The sequence below is a fragment of the Erinaceus europaeus genome, chromosome 16 (genome assembly GCF_950295315.1).
Source record: "Erinaceus europaeus chromosome 16, mEriEur2.1, whole genome shotgun sequence".
NCBI classification, from domain to species: domain Eukaryota; kingdom Metazoa; phylum Chordata; class Mammalia; order Eulipotyphla; family Erinaceidae; genus Erinaceus; species Erinaceus europaeus.
The window spans coordinates 82255666-82277987 of NC_080177.1; the positions used below are offsets into that span (position 1 = coordinate 82255666).

Here is a 22322-nt window from a genome sequence, read left to right on the forward strand (position 1 = left end):
TAAATATTACCTGTACTTGTGTATTTGCTTTTGTTCATATATATGAATGCATCCTTTGCAGTGTATTTCTGGGTTTACCTATAGGTGTTACTGCATGTTCATGGTATTATCGCAGGTTATTAAATGCAACATTTGGTTGCCTTTGATTTAGGGAGTAAGGCCGCCCCAAGGGGAAAAAAAGAGAAGGTAATTAATCTGCCAACACCTGGAATTAGATTTTACTAAGATTCTAGCTGACAAAACCCTGGTCATCGTGGGACTGTGTATGCCTATGATGTGAGGCCGTGCCTGTCCTTGCCGTGAGTCCAGTACTCGGCCTGACCAGACTCGTTGACCGAGATGGAGCTGTGTCAGAGATGGACATTCTGTCCCCTTCTTTCTGTAAGTTTTTTTCTCAATCTGCTATAATTTTTTATTTAATATAGGTTTACAGTCTTGTAGGACTGTGGAAGTCTGATGTCACACCTACACGTGTAGACAGACATGTGGTCTATAAAGACATAGCATATTCTCAGCACACCCAGACCAGTGCCACCACACCAAAGAGAAACCTCGGCCTGTTCTCCCGTGTCCTGCCCCATTCCTTCTGCAAGCACCACCAGAATGGGTTTATTTTTTTCGTTTTTTTTTTTTTTTTAGTAATTAAGAGATTCACATGAAATTTCACCTCTAAGTGGAACCACCAGTAGTTGACTTTTTTCTTATGTCTAGTGATAAAAAGAACAAAGACATATTGGGGGGGGGCTGAGTGGTGGCGCACCTGGTTGAGCACACACGTTACCATGCGCAAGGACCCCGGTTCAAGCCTCCAGTTCTCACCTGCAGGGGAAAAGCTTTGCGAGTGGTGAAACAGGGCTGCAGATGTAGACTGTCATATCTCTCTCTCTCTCTCTCTCTCTCTCTCTCCTTCCCTCCTTCCCTCCCTCCCTCCCTCTCTATTATCCCCTTCCCTCAATTTCTGGCTGTCTCTATCCAATAAATAAATAAAGATACAAAAATTTGGTATGTAACACCTTAAGTTTAAGATATGCAACTTGTTGCTTTGATGGATTTGTAGATCTCAGCCCGATCCCTCCTGCCCCCTCTAGTTCAAGGTTTTGGTTTGGCAGTTCTTTCCCCCTATACTATATAATACATACATACATACACACCTACATTCACATTCAGTCGTGTTTTCTGTTCAGCTGTCGTCTCCCCACATAGAAAGAAAGTCAACGATGTGCAAATGAGCAGAGAGGGAAGGTAGAGGGGCAAGGTGTAACCCCTCTCTTTGACAGTACTGGAACATGTTGGTAAATGTGATCCTAGCTCTTCCTCTGTATAATAAGGAGAATTGAGTGATTCTTACGCTTTCCCACTGAAGAGGATTGCCCCAAGAAAAGAGAAGTCAAACAGAAACCATAGGGAGCTGAAAAAGAGAGACTCAACTCCAGTCAGTTTCCTAAAGTAAGGGGCTAAGAAGTGGAGAGACTCTATGGGGACTTTGAACAATTCCCACAAACCCTCCATGAGAGGACCAGCATCGAAAAATGTAGAAATACAGGCTTCTTGGCTACATCAGTGACTTCCACAGTCACTAGCCATAGGGAAGCATATCTAGTGTGTAACATAAGACAAGCCAACCATTTTTGTTTCCAGTCACTTACTCTTGCCGTTGCTAAAATGCCAGGATTTAGAAGACGCTTGTGCAGAACATAACCAAGGGCAGAGTCTACTCCTGGTCCTCTTCACCCATCCTGAGATGATGGGTAGGACGATTCTTCATCAGAAAGGAGAATCGAGTATTGCCACGGAAGGGCTGAATTTTATAACTGCAAGCAGTCTGAACACTGTAGAATCTGGGTGAGGCAATGCTTCACTTTAAAAATAAACTTTGGCGTACATGTAATAGGAAACAATGAATGCTATTTGCTCAACAAGAATGGAGAGGGGAGTTCAGGAAGATGGATCTGATGCCAGAAGCACTTTTATTTCCTGCATGTGTAGACTCTCTGCCCTGCAGATGAATCGCTGTATTTAAAGGTTCACTGCTTTAAAATAGCTAAAATCACTTATCTGGTAGTTTATAAAAGGATATTAGGCTGTGAGGATTTTAGAGCCCAGCCAGTGAAATCTAAAGGTTAGAATAATCCTAGATGAATTCTGTCCAGGGGCTCATTTTTCACCAGTCTACTCAGTGTTCAAAGTGTAGGTGTATGTACCTGTCCATGTGCAGGAAGGAACTATGTCCCATGTCTAGTTGAGAGGAGACAGGTACCCTCAGAAAGATCAGGAGGCCCAGTAGGTGAGGCTTCAAAAAAAGATTTGTTCATCAGGCTGATAAAATGCTCATTAACAGGGTGTCGCTTCCCCATGTGAGCGACTTGGGTTTGAGCCTGCTTCCCACCATGGTGAAGGAGGCGCTCTAACTCTTTACACCTCTCTGTCTCTAGCTGAAAAAGAAAAAGAAAAAAAGAGGGGGGGGGGAGTATTTGGTTTTTAAAAGGAGAAAAAGAGAGAGACAGAGAGAGCAGAGTATCACTCAATGCTGACATTTGCAGGGCTGGGATTAGACCTGGAGCCTTAGATCTGCATGGCTTTGATGTGGTACCACGGAGCTGTCTCTTCACAGATGAGGAGTCTACATTCAAATGCCACCTTGACGTGCTGAAGATGGAGCATTGAGAAATAGATCACCTGGTAAAGATGGTGTATGGGAGGAAGGAAGGGAGGGAGGGAGGGAGGGAGGAAGGAAGGAAGGGAGGGAGGGAGGAAGGGGGAAAGAAAAGAGAGAAAGAGAGAGAGAGAGAGAGAAAAAGAAAGAAAGAAAGAAAGAAAGAAAGAAAGAAAGAAAGAAAGAAAGAAAGAAAGAAAGAAGGAGAAAGGAAGGAAGATGAGGCTATAATTCAAGCTCCAGTGACATAAGAGAGCAAAAATGAAGGAGTCATGGATGGTGGAGTGGTGCTGAAGAACTTATCTCTCCCTCTCCTCTGCCCCTTCGTTCTTTATCTGTAAAAAGGAATAAAAAATTAGACTGGGAGGCCACTTAGCAGTATGACCGCATTCCTGGGGGAGTCAGTTCCTAAAAGAAGAAAAATTTTTAAATGAGAAAGAAGCGGATATATGCTTATTACTTGTGCACTTTCCATGTAATCATGAAATTTTTACATCCCAGAAAATTCTGATATATGTTATTCTATTTTGAGTCATTTATTTCTAAGGTCTAATCAAGAAATCTAGTATATCATTTTTCCCTTTTATGATCCTTTGTATAGTATATGACTGTTGTGACATACCTTGTATGTAAAGAATACTTCCATAATATAAGCAATACCCAGTACCACCTGCCCAAGACAGCTGCTTCCGTGGTGATGGATCTGGTGTGTCTTGTGAGAGTCTCAGGCACAAGGGATCTTATTTTTGTCTCCCCCACCCACTACGCGATTCCCCACCTGCCTGCACTCTTTACCCTACTTATGACTTTGGTCCACAACTGAATTTAAAGCGACCAAATGTTAAAAATAAACAACTTAAATAATGGAAAATAATCTGTAATACCATAAGTTCAAATACAAAGAATAATAGCAGCATTGTCTAGCATCTTCTGTCAGGTTGGTCCTGTGTCACTCCAGGCCCTCTCTCTTACTGTCTTGAAAGAAGTTAAAACGGTAAGATGGGAAGTGGGGAAAGATACGAAGTAAGATTCAAGTCGTTTGTTTCTTGGCATAATATGACACTAGTTTTGAAAAAGTCAGCAACTAGTAAGTGCCTTACAAAGGAATTACCATTTATTTGTATGGACAGTCAAATTAGCTTGTGTTTAACTTGGTTAGGAAATGCTGACTCTAGAGACTATGTGAAAAATATATCCATGTCCATGAATGTGTGGCATTTTGCCTGGCTTATAATGACTGAACATAAAACAAGAAACCCTTTCTTCCTATAGTGATAATAAGAAAGAACACAGTTTTTAAAATACTGTGTTTTCTTAGGGAGACTCAGGTATAAGTGAATAAAACTTGTTTATTTATATTTATTTTTTCTGTAGCTTCATGTTTCAGTAATGATTTGTGTCAGTCTTTGTTGCATGTTCTTCATGGCTCCTAATAGTCTATACAGAGCAGAATTTAATTTCATAAGCTAGTCAGAATATTGGTGTGGCCACGTGTAGTCTCACTGTGCTATTAATAGCTGTAGTCACCTCTCAGTGTTGTGTGTGTGTGAGAGAGAGAGAGAGATTGAGAGAGAGAATTTTCAGAGTGGAAAGCAAAACGAATTAATTATTTACTGTTTAAGTAAATGTGATACCCTATATAAGTTTTTATTCAACTATTTTTTAAATTTTATTTATTTCCCTTTTGTTGCACTTGTTTTTTTTATTGTTTTATTGTTGTTGTAGTTATTATTGTTGGTGGTGTTATTAGATAGGACAGAGAGAAATGGAGAGAGGAGGGGCAGACAGAGAGGGGGAGAGAAAGACAGACACCTGCAGACCTGCTTCACCGCCTGGGAAGCGACTCCCCTGCAGGTGTTGAGCCCTGGGCTCGAACTGGGATCCTTACGCCGGTCCTTGTGCTTAACCCATTGCACTACCGCCCAACTCCCTTATTCAACTATTTAAAATGAGGAGGTTTCTGTCTAGAAGATGAAAGATTCTCAGTGTTTGTGTGAAGAAGAGATGAATCTTCAGATGATGCAGTCGTCATGACCTCAGAGGTAATTGCTGGGCTTTCTGTAGCTCCCTGTGCAGTCACTTCTTGCTTTTGCGCTTACTAGTCCTGTTTGCTCCAGGGAGACAACTGTCCTGTTTCGTTTTGCTTTTTCCTCTAGTGTCCATTATGTTATGCCTTATTTTGGCAACAAAGTCAATTATTTTTTAAAATTTTTTAAAATGATCTTTATTGGGTAGAGAGCCAGAAATCGAGAGGGTAGGAGGAGATTGAAAGGGAGAAAGACAGAGAGACACAGACAGCTCTGCTTCACCACTCATAAAGCTTTCCCCATGCAGATGGGGACTGGGGACTCGAACCCAGGACCTTGTACATTGTAATATATGCACTCAAACAGGTGTGCCACCCCCTGACCCCTCCAAAGTCAAATCTTTTTCTGAAGGCCTATGTACTCTGAGAGAAAGCATTATAGGCTAAGACCCAATATGAGCCCAATGTGTGACTTTAGAATGATAATAACTGGAAGATGTGTGAGGACAGAGAAGTAGCTCAGCACAACCTAGCATGTGTCTGCAGAGGGGCCATCGTAGCCGTCAGCTGTTTTCTTCCTGACCAAACTGTGTAGGGAACTGTTGCTGTTCCCTTGCTGACGTCTCTCAGTTGAATTCCTCTGGCTTCAGCTAATTTAATTTCTCACCAGCAGGTATTGCTAAAGCATGCTGTACACAGATTTTCTCAGCTTTGATAGTACTGAAAAAAATCAAGATATGAATGCTGTTCTCTCTATAAATAGTAACATCCATCTAGTATTCTATGTCTTTTTAAATTCCTCCTCTCATCCACATAATTTCAATTTGTAATTTCAATTTCCTGATTATTTGAAGACTGATTAAAACATACACATGAATTTGGGAATGTGCTTTAATTCTTAAGACATCACTCTTGCTGCAGAGAAATACTCAGTAAACTGTCTCTCTCTGTCTCATTCCACCTACTCAGATTCTCTCTGTCTCAATCCAAAATACATAAAGAAATAAAATATTAAAGAATATTGATATGTCTTTTTTCTTGTCAGTATAAAGGTATTTTTTGTTACCAAAGAATCCAACCATCACGTAGGTAGGTTAATAATAGCTCTGAATTTCTTTTTCTCTTAGTAAATAGATCAGTAACAGGCCAGTAGCCTTTCTCTCCTGGAAGAATACCTGCATTGCTATGTATTCAACCCAGGTACTAGCTCAATGCCCCACCACACTGAAGCCAGGCTCAGTACTGTGGTTTTTCTATTTATCCATCCATCTTTCTGTCTGTCTGTTTTTCTCCTTTTGTCTTAAAAAGCCAGCCCTGGCCTATGAAGCCTTGTCTGAATATATATATATTCAGTAAAATTTATTTTGTTTCCAATAAGCTGTCTCAGGAAGACATTCAGGCATTGATGAAATGGAATTAATTCAGTTATCCTTTACCAATATCCAATAAATATTTCAGGAGAATAATATGCACAAAAAAATCAAGATTTACAGATGTATAATGAAAGCTCTTTTGTTGGTACTAAGATATGATTTAAAATAGTCTTTAAAGAACTCTGGTACAGCACTTGGAGGCATGAATATTTTCTGTGTACATCAATAATGGATATAGTTTTTCCCTTTCATCCCTTAAGTAGGGAAAGTTGTAATCTTGCCATTGTATTATCTTCTAGGCCAGCTCAGAGCCAAAAATGTCATATCCTTCAGAGGTCTCGAAGGCTACTAAAATAATTCTAAGTGCATAATATTATTATTTAAAGTTTTGCATAATTCACTTTTGTTGATATTAAATGTTTTGATAATGTGCGAGATTCATTTAGAGTACAAAGCCTGGCGTAGAACTTTTTTATTCAATTAAACAATCTACTCAGTTCCAATGAATATTTATTTTTGTAATAGAAAAACTCAAGATAAATATATAGGTTGCTTGTTTTGACCATCTCAACTTAAATTGTACTCCAAAGTGTTAGTAGCAAAGATATCTAATCAATAGTATCTGTGAAAATATGTGGCAATATGTAAATAAAAATGGTTTCTACACAGTGTTAAATATATGACTGCATAAGTAAACTTGAAACATATCACTAACTAAGTAAATAGAATTGCAAATAACTATATACCTCTTTTAGGATATTTCAATCATTTAACAAAAAAACAGTAGAGAGACTATGTAAAGATGACATCTCTTATTGTTCTTCCAAGAAAGCCAAAATAGGAACAAGATTCCTGGAAGCAAATATCATAAGATAGAAGAAAAATATCTTTTCTAGCTGAGTTCTAAAGTTGCGACCATGGAGACACCTTAGTTTGACCCTTCAAGGGTGATAGATCTCACTGGCTAAGTCTGCTTCTGTGTGTGTGTTGGGTCTGATGCAGAGCCACAGCTGACACTGGGCACTTTATATCATTTCCTTATTCAGTGATAGGCTTTAGAGATTTATTCATGTTTGACATAGACCAGCAACTGATGTAGACAATTTCTTAACGAATCCTCTCCTCATGGTCCTGTGAATATTTGATTAGGGCTGCTATAGTGACTGTGAATATGCCAATTATATTCATTTAAAAATTATTTTATTGGGAAAATAATGATTCATAAGACTGTTGTCACCTGGACACTTCTTCTTAGCTCCTGTGGAAGGTATTAGCATATCTCACTTTGCATCCATCTGTTCACATCCTTCTGTAGATATATTCACTCGTTTATCATGAGTATGTTAGTGTTGTTTTATATCATGTAGTAGATAGAGTGGAGCAAGTAAGTATATCCTTACTAATGCTATTTGATATCTATGTAGCTGATTATTAGAAGCTCCAGTAGATACTATTAAACACAGACATGAAAATTCACATTAAAATCAGTTAATAAACTAAAACAAAGGGGAAGAGACCAGAGTACCTCTTGATCACATTCAGTGTCAGGGATTGAACCTGGACTATGATGCATGCAAAACGTTTGTTTTGCCCTCTGAGCCACCTTCCTGGCCTGGCAGACAAGCATGAAGCCATGTTGTATCTATGCAGATTGCATGATGAGTATAGCCAACACCCAAGCATATGTTCTCTCGCTAGTCAGAGCCACTATCTGAGTCAGCACATAAATTACAGAAATCATTGACGAAACAGTGACATGCAGTTCTGTTTTACTCATGTGTTGCTCATAATATAAGCAAAAAAAATAAAAGCATATATGCTAGAGTCTCATTGATTCAACAGTTTCAAATTAGTTTACTTACAGCAGGAGGTAAAGTAACCTCTTGTAGATACATTGATTGTAGAGAATTCTCAATATCTTTAGTAGAATTTGTGCATTGGATGCAGTGCATTTTAACATCAGCAATTATGATACATTTTATATGCACTTAACACTCATGCATTTATTTTTCAGAGTGAAGTCTTTATATATTTACCAGCACAGAACATATAGGACTAGTTAATTTGAAACTGATTGCTAAAATGTTAAGTGTTCTCTTAAATGGCTAGATAATATTTCATTACCACGAGGAATATGTGAAAGCTTTTACTTCTCCATATTTCTGTAACAGTTGACGTAGTCATTCTTTTAAATTGTAGTCATTTTAGTTTTTTTTTTTCTTCCAGTATTTGAATGTGATTTTCATTTGTATTTCCCAGTTGGAAAATATGCTAAGCAAGTGTGTGTGTGTGTGTGTATGTGTGTGTGTGTGTGTGTGTGTGTATGCATGTGTGTATGAGTGTGTGTGTAATTGGCATTTTGAATGTATTCTTGATTGGCTTGCTTGTACCAGATTTTTATTCTACTTTTAACCCGTTTAATTGGAGAATTCAGTGTTACCAGGTACAACCACTATATTCTACACTAAATCCTTGGTCTTCTTCATTTGATTCACAAGGGTTTTGATGATGTGGTGAGGTGCATACTCATATAAGTTACTTATTAAATAATTGAATTATTGCATTTGTAAATTTATTTTTATTGGGGGACTAACATTTTACAGTCAACAGCAAATACAGTAGTTCTTACATGAATCACATTCCCCAGTGTTCCACATAACAATATAACCCCCACTAGGTTTTTATTGCATTTTAATCAACTATTAGGAAAAACACTATTGATAATAAAATGTATTACAATACAAATATAGCTATTATAAGTCCCTTCTTCAGTTAATCCTCTTTTTTAATATTTATTTAGTTATTTGTTCTCTTGTTGCTCTTGTTGTTTTATTGTTGTAGTTATTATTGTTGCTATTGATGTTGTTGTTGTTGGATAGGACAGAGAGAAATAGAGAGAGGAGGGGAAGACAGAGAGGGGGAGAGAAAGACAGACACCTGCAGACCTGCTTCACCGCCTGTGAAGCGACTCCCCTGCAGGTGGGGAGCCGGGGGCTGGAACCGGGATCCTTAAGCTGCTGGTCCTTGCGCTTTGCTGGACTCCCAAGTTAATCCTCTTAACTTCTACAGTGTAATACACCCTTGATGAGTCAATAAATATTCAATTCACTTAGTTAAAATATTCGAGGATTTAGCATAGAGTAATCAGGCAGTTTTATTAAAAACTATTTTACATGAAGGCTACACTTTAATCATCATACTTAATGAGTAATTATGTGGTATATGACTGATACTCCCATCCCTGCCTCAAATTAGACAGTGAAGCTCTACAGGGTGGAGAAAGAATTAGTGACTTCCATGTTGACCATCCATGTCTGATCTTTCAGACACCATGTGTGAGACATGCAGTGTGTGCTCATTACAGGATGACTAAGGGATTATCAAGTCCTGGGCGGAGGGGCTCTGTAAGTCAAGCTCTCCACAGAAAGGGGAATCAACACTGAATAAATTTCATTCTCACTCAAAGAATTTCTGCACTTAAACAAAATGTTGCACATTCAAAACACTTGTATTTAAGCCAAATATACATCTTCACACATTTATTTGCTAACACATCATATTGGAATTTCTTGGAGTTGCGGTCAGTATGAGATTATGTACCACACAAAATCACTTACTGTCAATAAAGTAGGAACAAGAACACAAGTGCAACATACAATAAATAATTTGTTATACAGCTGATATTTCATCTCTTTGTTCTCTGAATTTATTTTAGTGAGAATTTCACTTTCATTATCTTTTTTTTAAACAAAAACTTTTAAAAAATATTTTTATTTATTATTGGATAGAAATAGAGAGGGGAGGAGGAGACATAGAGGGAGAAAGTCATAGAGGTACCTGCACTCCTGCTCCACCACTCGTGAAGCTTTCTCCCTGCAGATGGGGACCAGGGGCTTGAACCTGCAACCTTGTGCACCCCCATGTGTGCGCTTAACCAGGTGCGCCTCCACCTGGCCCCTTATTTTCATGTCACTTCAGTCTGCCATAGTATCATCAATTGTATGTCTCTCTTCTGGTCCGATGATAGTAAGCAGTCCGGTGGCTTGTACTCTGCATCTTCCGGATCTGCTGTTTCCTTCCTGAAAGGCATAGCAGGGAAGATAGTAGCTGTTCCTCCGGGTGCGGGGGGTGTTCTGTGCAGTATCTCAGGACAAATAAGTGCCACTGAAGTGTTGTGAGATGCACATAGCCAGTGCTTCCGTAATAGTGAAGAGACAAGTGGATGGAAAAGGAGAAAAGTGTCTCCTTTATCTACTTTGAAGAGGAGAAAAGTATCTCTCCCTTGTCTTTGCTAACAGCTTTAGTATTAACAAGTGCATTCTTGAAAGTTGCTTATTCTAAAAACTTGTTTCTTTCTCCAATCAAGTTTGTGTTTATTTTGGAGCCAGGTGATGGAGTGCCCAGTATAATTCACACATCACCATGTCTGAGGACATAGGTTCAAGCCCTCAGTCCCCACCTGTAGAAGGGAAGCTTCACAAGCAGTGAAGCAATGCAGGAGGCCTGCCTGCTTTCTTTCTTTCTTTCTTTCTTTCTTTCTTTCTTTCTTTCTTTCTTTCTTTCTTTCTTCCTTTCTTTCTTTCTTTCTTTCTTTCTTTCTATTTCTCTTTCCTTCCTTACTGTCTTTTAATCTTTATTGAAAAAAAAAAAAGTCCATCAGGAAGCGGTTGTGTAGTCATGCAAGCACTGAGGCCCAGTGATAAGCCTGGTTAAAAAAAAAAATTAAAGAGACTTAAATTAAAAAGATGAATTATTTCATATGTAAATATGTTGTGGTAAGAATTTCCCTGCTCTAGGGAAAAGTTTTGATGACATAGCTGTTGTCGCCAGCTCACTACTAGTAATTAACTGGAAGGACTCAACTTTAGGAGCTGGATGAGTTGTGCAAAGTAATGACACAGAAGAAGAGTTTTTATTAGGTCTGTTTAAGGGGAGGTTTAATCTTAACTTCTGAATTAAGTTCTGAGAGATGCACTGCTTAATTTATATAGAAGGAGAGAGGCAGGCTGGGAGTATGGATCGACCTGTCAACGTCCATGTTCAGCTTGGGAGCAATTACAGAAGCCAGACCTTCTACTTTCTGCACCCACAGCCACCCTGGGTCCATACTCGCAGAGGGATAAAGAATAGGGAAGCTGCCAGGGAGGGGATGGGATACGGAGATCTGGTGGTGAGAACTGTGTGGAGTTGTACCCTTCTTATCCTATGTTTTTTGTCAGTGTTTTCTTTTTATAAATAAATAAATAAATAATAATAATAATAATAAAAGAAAGTTCTTGAGAGGTGATTATTATAGGTATATCTTAAATATACAGATTCAAAATCAAATCTCTCTTCAAATATAAAAAACCAAGGGGTAAAAGCCTGGGCATTTGATGAAGTTGCAAAGAGTGTTTAGAATTCTGCATTATACGCTCATACAAAGATGACCTCATATGAAAATATAAGATTCTGGAAGGTCAAAGGCATGTTTAAAGGTTGTTTTACAAACCTGGATTTAAATTAGATAGATACAGTTATAGAACATGGAAACATGTGTGGCATTTATTTTATTTTCTGAAGCTGTTCAATGTGAGGGTTATTTCATAAAAATTACTGTAAATGTTTATTTTACTTTGATTTTTTAAAATAGATTGGACAGCTTGCAATATCAAATGCCATACTGAACCTGATTAAAAAAAAAAAACAACTTACATCAGATAGGCAGTCTATTAGAACTGCAAAATCAAGTCTAAGGGTTTGGCATTCTCAGGTCTTTCCACAGACTTAATAAACAAAAAGTGTCAGTATAGTGTACATAGAAAAGATTAGAAATTAGAATTTCTGATTTGGGGGGGAGTAGTTTCTGAGGAGTTTTTAGAGCTTTCTGTATATGTGATTATGTTCTCTGCAAACAATAATAGTTTAGCTCTTTCTTTCCAATTTTGATTCCTTTGATAGCTCTTTCTTGCCTGGTTGCCCGATTTTGATTCCTTTGATAGCTCTTTCTTGCCTGGTTGCCCTGACAAGGACTTCCGGGACTATATTTAACAATGGTGGTAAGTATGAACTTCCTACATTAGTTCCAGAATTTAGGGAAAAGAGGTCAGCTTTTCCCCACTGAATATGATTGTAGCTGTGAGTTTGTCATATTTGACCTTTATTGTGTGGGAGAATTCCCAGTGTCATCTATCCTAAACAGATGTTGAACCTTGTCAAATGCCTTTTCAGCATCTGCTGATATAACCATGTGATTTTTGCCTGTCTTCTTGATATTGTGCATTCTATTCATTGAGTTGCATATGCTGAATCATCCCAGCACTGCTGGGATAAACCCCTCTTGGTGGATTATTCTTTTCATATGTTTTTGGAGTTGACTTGCTAAAATTCTGTTGGTGATTGTAGCATCCGTGTTCATTAGGAATACGGCCGCCATTTTCTTTTTTGGCAGAGATATTTCTAGCTGTGAACATCACAGTGATACTGTTTTTGCAAAATATATTTTGCAGTGCCTCCCCCACCCCACGTCAGCAGTTGGGAGTGTCTGAGTCTTATCAAATGTACGAGTGAATTCACCTGAACCTCATCTTTTATTCCTGGGAAGACATTCAGTCACCACTTCAATTTCTGTGTGACTTGTAGGCCTGTTTGGCTTACCTACTTTCTCATGGATCAGGACAATGACTCTACGAATGTGTTAGTTTCATCTTTATTGTCCAATTTATTGTTATAGAGAAACTCATTCTAACATGATCCTTAGTATTTATGCATCATCAGTTGTAATTTTTAATTCTCATATCTGATTGTTTTTTTTTTTAAATAGCTCTCTCACTTTTATTTTTGGTAAGTCTTGCTAGTGGGTTATCTCTTTTATTTGTCCTTTCAAAGATTCAGATCTTGATGTCATTGACCTTTTGAGTGTTCTTGTTGATTTCTGTATCTTTAGTTTCTCCTCTAATGGTGATGATTTCCATTCTTGTGTTGATATTTCAGTCTCTTTGTTATTCCTTATATTTTTAAAAAATATTTTTAATATTTTATTGATTTATTAATCAATGAGAAAGATAGGAAGATAGAGAAAGAACCAGACATCACTCTGGTACATGTGTTTCCGGGGATTGAACTCCGGGCCTCATGCTTGAGAGTCCAGCACCTTATCCACTGTGCTACCTCCCGGACCACTGTTCATCCTTTTCTAACATGTGCATCAACCAGCTGTCCCACTTCCTGCCCTTACTCCTTTACCAGTGGCTTCAGTTGTGACGTCCCATAGTTTATTTATCATCTCACTTCTGAGTTATCATGGGCCTGTGTTACTGACAATCTCCCTCTCAGTTTTAACTACAGCCCATAGAATCTAGAGGCTTGTCTCTTCACTTTTGTTGTTTTCCAGATTATTTTTAAATTTCTCTTTTGATTTCTCCAATGACACTGGTGGTATTCACAAGCATGATACTAGGTTTCCACAGTTTCAGACTGAAAAATAAATGTACATAACATGCTTTTTTCTATACACAAATGATGGCCCAGAGGGGAGACTGATGAAGGAAGCAATCTGATTTAAATTAAATTGTCAAGGTAAAATACCTTGGAGTGAATCTAACAAAGAAGGTGAAAAGACCTCTGTAAACACTTTAAGACATTGTCAAAAGGAGTGGGAGAAAGTTCCTGGTTCACAGATTGGAAGAATAAATACTGTTAACTGACCACCATACCAAAAGAAGTCTATAGATTCAGCACAATACCAATTGAAATTCCAATGGCTTTTTCCGAGTAAGTTTAACAAATTTTCCAAAAATTTGTATGAAACCACAAAAAATAAACTAACAAACAAAAACACAGAAATAGCCAAGCACCGGTGAGAAAAAGAAGAAATGGAAGTAGTATGCTCCCTGGCTTCAGCTTGTACTACAAAGCAATAGTTTTTATACCATTGTGATATTGGAACACAAATGGGTATGCAGACCAAGGAAACAGAAAAGAGAACCCAGAAATAAACACACACACACACACACACACACACACACACACACACTCACACACACTCACACTCACACACACACTCACACACACACACATTCACACTCACACACACACTCACACACACACACACTCACACTCACACATACACTCACACACACACACTCACACACTCTCACACACACACACTCACACACACACTCACACACACACACTCACACACACACTCACACACACACTCACATACACACACTCACACACACACACTCACACACACACTCACATACACACACTCACACACACTCACACACACACTCACACACATACACACTCACACACACACACTCACACACACACACACACACACACACACACAGATACTTCATAAATGACAAAAGGATCAAAGCCTTCAGTGGGGGAAATAAAGTTTCATTAACAAGTGATGCTGGAAAACTCAACAGCCAAATATAAAAGAGAGACTAGAATCAATGACCGAAGCCAGACCTCCCACCTTCTGCACCCCATAATCACCCTGGGTCCATACTCCCAGAGGGATAAAGAACAGGAAAGCTTCCAGGGGAGGCGCTGGGATGTGGAACTCTGGTGGTGGGAATTGTGTGGAATTTTACACCTTTTATCCTATGATTTTGTTGAGATTTTCTATTTTTTTATTTGATAAATACATTAAATCAAATAATAGAAAGTGAGACTAGAGGAGCACTCAGCACTATACACTGAAATGAACTCAAAATGGATCAACAGCTTGGTCAGACCTACAACTAGACAACACAAAGAGAAACACTGGCAGAACAGGTACCTAACATCAAAGACATATTTGGAGAATGGATGCGATGAACAAGGGAACGTTAAACAAGCATAAAGACATGTGTAATGCACCAGATTAAAGGACTAGGGGGTGGGGGGGGACTCTCAGGTCCGGGTACCTCATGGTGGAGGAGGACCTAGGCTGGGGTGAGAGTGTTTTGGAGAAAAATGAAGATCTTCACACATGTATCAACAACTGTATTTCATGTAAACCACTAGCCACAACCCCAATAAAATTGTCAATAAAGGGGACTACGTAAAAAAAAAAAAAACTTATACACATCCAAAGAAAACACAAGGATAAGAAGGCGACCTAGTGAAATGGAGAAGATATTTGCATATCACACATTTGAAAAGGGATTAATATAAAACATATACAGCTCAACAAATATAATACCTAATAAAAATGGGCCAAGATCCTATTTTTTTAATTGCGTAGAGACAGAGAGAAATTGAGAGGGGAAGGAAAGATAGAGAGGGAAAGAGAGAGTCACCTGCAGCCCTGCTTCACTCACCATTCCTGAAGCGTCCCCTCCCCTCTGAAGATGGGGATCAGGGGATTGAACCTGGGTCCTTGCTTGCTGTAAAGTGTTCACTTAACCAGGTGTGCTACAATTTGCCCCCACAAATTATCTATTTATTCATTTATTTATGTAGATTATCAAAGCTCTGGCTTATGGTGGTGTAGGGGATTGAACCTGGGACTTTGGGGACTCAGGCAGGAGATTCTCTTTGCATAACCATTTTAGAGAGGTTTCTAAAGAAGATATACATATGACCCACAGACATATGAAAATCTTGATTCTTTTTAAAGATTTGTTGGATCCTTGCACATGGTAACCTGTAAGGTCAAGCAGGAGGGCATGCCATGCCCCCGACCCCATATTTCTATACTCATTTCTATTTTTTTTTTTTATTTGAGAGGACTAGTGGTTTATAGTAGGTAAAGTTTTGGGTACATGTGTAATATTTCTCAGTCCTAGCCTCGGTCCTCCTCCTTCACCATCATGCACCAGGACGTGAAAGCCGCCACCACCACCACCACCGCCACCACCTCTGAGTCCTTTACTTTGGTGCAAACATAACCCAAGTTCTAGTTTTCATTTCCCCTTTCTGTTCTTATTTCTCGGCTTCTGTCCATGAATATAATCATGCTATATTCATCCTCTTTCTGACTTATCTCACTTAGCGTGATTCCTTCAAGCTTTATCTCAGTAGAGGTGAAGAAGGTGAATTCATCATTCTTTACTGCCTGAGTAGTGTTCCATTGAGTATATAAACCACAACTTTACTGGTATCCCCTTGTGCTGCTAGGCTCTGTCTTAGGATGGGGTTCTGGGGGTTGAACCGGAGACATCAGAGCTTCTTGCCTGAAAGTCTTTTCACATTACCATTTTACTATCTACCCAAACCCTTCAGTTCAGTTCTTGTTGGTGTTTTCTTGAGGGTAATCAAAGGAATCAGTTTATTTTGCGGGGTGGGTGGGTGGGTGGGGTAGAATATGTTTATCTTGCAGAGTTTATATTACATTTGACCATATATGCTTAACTTATTCAGCTGATAATTTTTTTTCACAAGGAGCATATATTTATCTAGTACCAATGAAATAAATGGTCTGTCTGCAAAGATCCTTGACTCTAGACATGAATTAATTAAATGCTCCAGGTGACAGATAAAATTCTATCACAGCTCAAAAAAAAGCTACATTTAAACGCAGTGATCTTGAAAGGTGTCATGGAGGAAAAGACATTGAATCTGACACCCTGAGAATGAATGGGCTTTTGATGGGCAAGATGTTGAAGAAAGGGTATTCCAGAGCGAGAGAATGTAGGACTTACAAAGGCATGACCAGAAGTGACAAAGCTGATCTGGCTGAAATACAGAGCAGGAAAAGGCCATTAGTGGAATCTGAGGGACATACAATATCAGTGACAGATTGAGAAAAGCCTTGGCAATCATGCTGCCTATAGATTTCTTCTGCAGTAAAGTGGGAGAGAGGTGAGGTTTCTGAGCAGTGGAATGATGAGTCTAAGCATTTGGAAGTGGATAATGAGCCTGTTTCGGGGATTTGGAATGTGTGATATTCTAATAATGCTGAACTTAGCTGGCTACACTCTGGGTTGGCATGGTCTTCCTTCTGTTATCCTTTCTATTCCAGGCCCAGGGCAACACAACACGTGAGGACAGCGCTCTTCCACATACATGTGGAAGGATGTCCTCCATACAGAGGTGTTTTTCTCTGTTCCAATGGAGCTAAGTATATTTTTGAAAATTTTTTTTTAGTATTTACTTATTTATTTCCTTTAGTTGCTGTTTTTTTATTGTCGTTATTATCATTGTTGTTATTGATGTCATCGTTGTTGCATAGGACAGAGAGAAATGGAGAGAGGAAGGGAAGACAGAAAGAGGGAGATAAAAATAGATGCCTGCAGACCTGCTTCACCACCTGTGAAGTGACTCCCCTGCAGGTGGGGAGCCGGGCGTCTTGAACCGGGATCCTTACTCCGCTCCTTGTGCTTTGTGCCACCTGCTCTTAACTCACTGCGCTACCTCCCGACTCCCTGGAGCTAAGTATTTTAACCTCTTGATGTCCCATACAGGCTTCTACTCTGAAAGTTGTAACTCTCAAGGAAATTTAAAATATATACATCATGTTTATTTATTTATTGGATAGAGAAAGCCAGAAATCAAGAGAAGTGGGGAGGTGCAGAGGGAGAGAGACAGAGAGACACCTGCAATACTGCTTCACCACTCACAAAGCTTTCCCCCTGCAGGTGGGGACCAGGGGCTCAACCAGGGCCCTTGTTCCATGTAATATGTGCGCCCAGCCAGGTGTACCACTACCCAACGAAATTTTTGCCTAGCAAAACAAGCTCTTAATGGGATTTGGGTGGTAGCACAGTGAGTTAAGCACACGTGGCACAAATTGCAAGGACCAGCTCATGGATCCCGGTTCAAGCCCCCGGCTCCCCACCTGCAGGGCGGTCGCCTCACAAGCAGTGAAGCAGTTCTGCATGTGTCTCTCTCTCCCCTTCTCTGTCTCCCCTCTTCTTTCAATTTCTCTTTCCTATACAAGGACATTAATAACAATAATAATCACAACAATGATAAAACAACAAGGCCAACAAAAAAGGGAGGAAAGTAGCCTCCAGGAGCAGTGGATTCATGGTGCAGGCACCAAGCCCCAGCAATAACCCTGGAGGCAAAAAAAAAAAAATAATAAAGCTCTAACTATTGTTAGAAAACTGAATTGAGCATTTATACCTGTGTTTAATTCGACCTATTAGCTAACGTGTATTTTTTATTAACCTACAACAACCCAGAGGTCACCAGTACACCATCTCCAGTTCTGTTCTGTGTTTCCCCTTCTGTTCTTATTTCTCCATTTCCGTCCATGGATGAGATTATCCCATATTCATCCTGCCTTTTCTGGCTGATCTCACTTCACATGGTTCCTTCAAACTCCATCCAAGAAGAGGCGAAGAAGGTGAAGTCACCACTTTTAATAGCTGATTCGTAGTCCACGGTGTATAGAGCTCACAACTTTCTCAGCCACTCTTCCACTCATTGGAAATCACCAGGCCCAGCGTCCTTATTTCATGACAACTATCACGACGATATAAGAAACCATATTCAGGTCTACAGTCACACCACCCTGAACAAGCCCGATCTCATCTGATCTCGGAAACTAAGCAGGGTCAGGCCTGGTTAGTACTTGGATGGGAGAAACTATATTCAGGTTTTGCTATTACAAATTATGCCACTAGAAGGATAATCATACATAGTTCTTTTTGGATGGATGTTTTCGTTTCCATAGAGTATATCCTCAGAGGAGGAATTACAGGCCAGGTATCCAACGACATGTTTATTATTTAGAAACGTTTTGTTTAGGGGCTGGTTGGTGGTACACCTGGTTGAAAGCACATGTTATAATGCAAAAGGACCCAGGTTCGAGCCCTTGGTCCCCACTTGTAGGGGGAAAGCATTGCGAGTGGTGAAGCAGGGCTGCAGGTGTCTCTCTGTCTCCCTCCCTCCTTATCTCCCCCTTCACTCTTGATTTCTGGCTGTCTCTATCCAATAAACAAAGTTAAAAAAAATAAAAAATAGAAACATTTTGTTTATTTTTTTTTTTTCATGAAAGTGGGAAGGATACAGAGACCAGAGCACTGCTCAGCTCTGGTTTATAGTGATGGAGAGGACTGAACCTGGAACCTTGAAGCCTCAGGCATGAAAGTTATTTGTATAACCATTATGCTGTCTCCCCTCCCCCCATGTGTATTCCATTTTCATAATGATATGAATTATGTATTAACATCACTGCTTTCATTTTAAAGTTAAAATCCAAGACACATAAGCCTTTATTGATATGCTCAAGGCCCTATAGATATTTACAGAGTCATGTTTTATGGAAACCAAATCATTTAACGTGGAGCTTAAGACTCAGCTCATTCAACTACACTGTTTCCCTGGAATCAGGAAAGAGACAGATGTTTTCATTTCTGCTGTCTGTGTGACATAGGACACAGAGAAGTGAATTGGAACAACTCCTGGATCCAATCTTCTGAGATTTTGCTTTTGTAATACAGACACTAATTCATTTTTCCACCTTGAAGTAACCAATGTTTTTTTTAGTTGGTGGTTCTGCTATTTATATTTCTCACTCTGTATTTTAATCCATATTTTAACATTTTATCAATGTATTTATTGAATAGGTGCAGAGAAATCAAGGAAGGAGGAGACAGGGAGTGAAAAAGGGAGAGAATCTATAGCACTGCTCCACTTCTTGTAGAGCTTTCTCCTGGCAGGTGGGGAAGCCTGTGTGATTAGACCAGAACAAACAAGGGTGACGAGGGTCTAAGTCCCAGCAAGGAGTGAGGGATACAAGGTGTGAGAGTCAGGGGGGCTGGGCAGTAGCGCAGCAGGTTAAGCACACATGGCGTGAAGTGCAAGGATCCCAGTTCGAGCCCCTGGCTCCCCACCTGTGGGGAGTCGTTTCACAAGCGGTAAAGCAAGTTTGTTGGTGTCTATCTCTCTATCCCCCCTGCTCTGCCTTCCCCTCCTTTCTCAATTTTTCTCTGTCATATCCAACAACAAGAGCAACAAAATAGGAAAATTGGCCTCTAGGAGAAGTGGATTGGTAGTGCAGACACTGAGCCCCAGCAATAATCCTGGAGGCAAAAGAAAAAAAAAAATGGAAGAGTCAGAGTCAGGCTATGGCACAGCTGGTTAAGTGCAAACATTACAGTACACAAAGACCCAGGTTCGCGTCCCTGGCTCCCCACCTGCAGGGGAGTCACTTCACAAGCAGTGAAGCAGGTCTGCAGGGGCTGTCTCTCTCCCTTCTCTCTTCCCTTCCTCTCTCAATTTCTCTCTGTCCTATCCTATTAAAAAAAAAAAAGAAAAGAAAAACAGCCTCCAGGAGCAGTGGATTCGTAGTGCCTGCACGGAGCCCCAGTAATAACCCTGGAGGGAAAAAAAAGAGAGAGAGAGAATCAAATGTGAAGAAAGTTTTATTTGATCTTGTGTCTATGAATATGCAAGTACTTTATATTAAGAGATGATCATTATTAGTTGACGATTTCAAACCGCATCTCTTTGAGCTAACTGTATCAAAGTCTGAAAGAGAAGCAAAAGGAAATATAGCACTAGGAACTCCATCTTTATCCTGACTATTCTCTGGGCGTTGTCTGTACTTTCCAGCTTCAGGGGTTACAGTAGACCTTCTCTGCTCTCTGCGGGGTCCTCTAGTTCATGTCATTTACAGACAACTTCATCAGAAAGTATCACCGCACCTCAGAGAAAATGACCCTTATAATCACCCATCAGTGTTCTACCACCACACGAAGCCTGATGTGATTTTCATGTGGTTTATACTTTATTGTTGTTGCGATTTCATTCTTAGTTGACCTCTCTGAGGTCTTGCTCTAACAAATGCTTTTCTGCTGTAGATTAATTCCATTTTTTATTTTATTTTTTTATTGGCAGGTGAATGGTTTACAGTACAGTTGTGTACGTGGGTAAAATTTCATATGTCAACTAAGATAGGCATCTGCAAAAAACACTCTCCCTCCAAGTAGGTCCGTCATGGAAGACCAGAACCTGAAGACCCCCCCACTCTGTCTTCTACCACTGTCGCTGTGCCCCTTCCTCAGACACTTTTGCTTTTGTGCAATACACCAAAACCAGTCCAAGTTTTACTTCATTTCTCCTTTCTGTTATCTCTTAAATTCTGCCTCTGAATGAAGGTACTTTTCTCTTTCTGGCTAATCTCAAGGATGGTAATTCTTCAAGTTCCATCCAAGATGAGGTGAAGAAGGTGGATTCATCATTTTAGTAGCTGAGTAGTATTCCATTATGTATATATCTACCACAGCTTTCTTAGCCATTTATCTGTTGTTGGACACCTTGGTTGATTCCAGTTTTAGCTACTAAAGTTTGCGTATGTTTCTTCAAATAGATATGTCTGACTCCTTGGGGTAATAGCCCCAGGAACAGAATCACCTGATCTTAGGGTAGGTAGAGTTCTCTGAACTTGCAAAGATAAGTGCTTTGGGAACTTGTAAAAGCTTCCTTTCTGTTTGTTTATTTGTTTGCTTTGTTTTTATTTTTTCTTTAAGCACTCTCCTTTTGGTAGTATAGGCTTAAACTATGCTAAAAACTCAAACTTAAAGAAAAAAATTCCGGTTTTGAATCGACATGTTTCTCTTATGTTTGTCCTTTAGTCTCTCCTTCAAAGCTAAAGTTTTCAGAGCACTCAAAAAAAAAAAGTCACTTTTAATTTTTCTTTTTCTAATTGGGAGGATGGTGTTGTATAGTACAGTTGCTGACTCGTGGGTATGATTGTTCATATTCCTTAACAGGTCCCTCCAAAATATTTTCACCCAACATGAGCCCTTTCCTTCCATCATTTACCAGGACCCCAATGTCTCAGTTCTCCTTCGCCCTCCCTCTCCCTCACCAGATCTTTCCTTTAGTGACATACACCACACCTAGTCCAGCATTCACCTTGTGCTCTTTGGTTTTATCTTTTCTTCTCTCCTCTATTCTCCTCCTCCTCTGTTCCTCCCTCCCCCCCCCGCCTCTCTCTCTCTCTTTATGTTTTTATGGGGGCGGGGAATTACAGGACTGAAGCTCATTTCAGTGTAGTGTGGGTTCTCTCTCTGTTTTTATTGGGAGGGGGATTACAGGACTGAAGCTCATTTCAGTGCAGTGTGGGTTCTCTCTCTGTTTTTATCGGGAGGGGGATTACAGGACTGAAGCTCATCTCAGTGCAGTGTGGGTTCTCTCTCTGTTTTTATGGGGGGGGGATTACAGGACTGAAGCTCATTTCAGTGCAGTGTGGGTTCTCTCTCTGTTTTTATCGGGAGGGGGATTACAGGACTGAAGCTCATTTCAGTGCAGTGTGGGTTCTCTCTCTGTTTTTATCGGGAGGGGGATTATAGGACTGAAGCTCTCATTTCAGTGCAGTGTGGGTTCTCTCTCTTTA

General features: G+C 39.7%; 1 protein-coding gene across 3 annotated transcripts in view; it reads left to right on the forward strand.

The window, feature by feature from the left end:
• The window catches only part of LRFN5 (leucine rich repeat and fibronectin type III domain containing 5), a 274336-nt gene that overhangs the window by 208307 nt on the left and 43707 nt on the right, over nt 1-22322 (forward strand). The gene's annotated exons all lie outside the window — the stretch shown is intronic.